The sequence below is a fragment of the Rhinolophus hipposideros genome (assembly GCF_964194185.1).
Source record: "Rhinolophus hipposideros genome assembly, chromosome: 16".
Lineage (NCBI taxonomy): Eukaryota > Metazoa > Chordata > Mammalia > Chiroptera > Rhinolophidae > Rhinolophus > Rhinolophus hipposideros.
In genome coordinates, this window is record NC_138062.1 from 45,737,007 (window position 1) to 45,738,731 (window position 1,725).

At 37.9% G+C, this 1,725-nt stretch overlaps 1 pseudogene across 1 annotated transcript; it reads left to right on the forward strand.

The window, feature by feature from the left end:
- Positions 1–703: 703 nt before the first annotated feature.
- Positions 704–1,079, forward strand: LOC308509407 (large ribosomal subunit protein eL31-like; annotated as a pseudogene). The gene has a single exon. The product of its transcript is annotated as a large ribosomal subunit protein eL31-like (transcript).
- The last annotated feature ends 646 nt before the right edge of the window (positions 1,080–1,725 follow it).

Consider the following 1,725-nt stretch of genomic DNA (forward strand, 5'->3'; position numbering starts at 1 on the left):
GACCTTTGGTGAGTTCCTCAGGAATCCTGACTCTCCACATTCAGAATAGATCTTTCTCAGGATCTGTCTGTACATAATATCAATTGCCTATGTGACATCCCCGCCATTGACAGCGCAATCATTCAGATATTCATCCCTCACACTTGTAGAGGCCTCACTGTCCATGGACTCTGACCAGCAGCCTTGGATGTAGGGTTCACAGCACATTCCCCACCAGCAGGGAGCTACAGTGCTGTGGGAGAGAGAAGGGCCACAGAATGAAGGTTTGGGCCTCATCTTCATGACAATAGCCATCTCCTCTGAGGAGATCATGAAGATTTTCTTTAATCAGGAACACAAATGCCTCTACTCCAGAACTATTTTCTGTAAAGGTTTTAAAGGTAAAATGAAACCCCATATATTATGGAAAAGGCTCCCATGGTATAATGGCTATACAGTGACTTCCTCTCCTCTATTTGCCTTTCTAGAGGAATTCCCACTTGATGGCTTTTTGAAGACCCTTCCGAATAGTCTGTACATATAAAACCAAACACTGATGTGATTTATATGTTTGTATAGAAAACATTCCCCTTGTATGTCTCCAGACAAGAGCAATCTATGGATTGTACAATTGCCTATGTTTCACATACTTTTGTCCTTCATTGTTTTAAAATGTGTTTCCATCGCACAATACCTTGCGCTGTTCCTTTCCAATGTGGGCACAATGGCTGCCACAAAAAAGGATGGCGAGAAGAAGGACCGTTCTGCCATCACCGAAGTAGTGACCAGAGAATATACTATCGACATTCACAAGTGATTCATGGAGTGGGTTTCAAGAAGCATGCCCTTCGGGTATTCAGAGAAATCCAGAAATTTGCCATGAAGGAGATGGGAACCCCAGATGTGTGCATGGCACCAGACTCAACAAAGCTGTCTGGGCCAAAGGAATAAGGAATGTCGCCTACAACCTCTGTGTGCAGTTGTCCAGAAAACATAATGAAGATGAAGATTTTCCAAATAAACTCCATAGATTGGTTACCTATGTACCTGTCCCTACTTTCAAAAATCTGCAAACAGTTACGCAGATCAGACAGAACTAGCTGCTGATTGTCAAATAAAGTTATAAAACTGCCAAAAAAAAAAAAATGTGTTTCCAACTTTAACGAAAAGATTGAGTGTGAAATAGTATAAAGATGGTAGATGTTTTCTGAAGAACTCATAGGTTATCTACTCTTCTAGGTGAACGTTCTCTATAATGTATTTGCCTGTTTAGTTTATTCTCTGAACACAGCTAAGCAAAATAATAAAGTCATATTTAATTATTAAAGCAGTGCCCTTGGGATTTTATTACATTGAAGCTGTAATTCAAGTTGGAGAAGACTAACATCTTTACTATATTGTCGTACAATCCATGCAAGTGTGGTATACTTTTATATTACAAAGTTCTTCTTAATCTCTTTCACTGAATGTTTATGATTTTGACCATCATATTTATTACTTAATATCGTGCATATTTATTACTAGATTCATTCCTAGCTGTTTTACATTTTGATGCAATTGTATAAGATTCACTTCCAATGTTTTATTTTTCTTTTTTTGCTCACATAGGAATATGCTTATTTGTTGTTCACATATAGCTATTGATTGTTTTATACAATAAACTTGCTAAAATCCCCTATGTCTTTATCATTGTCTGTAGATTCTTCGGGTTTTCTAAAAGACAATTACATCTTGTGCAGGTAATGA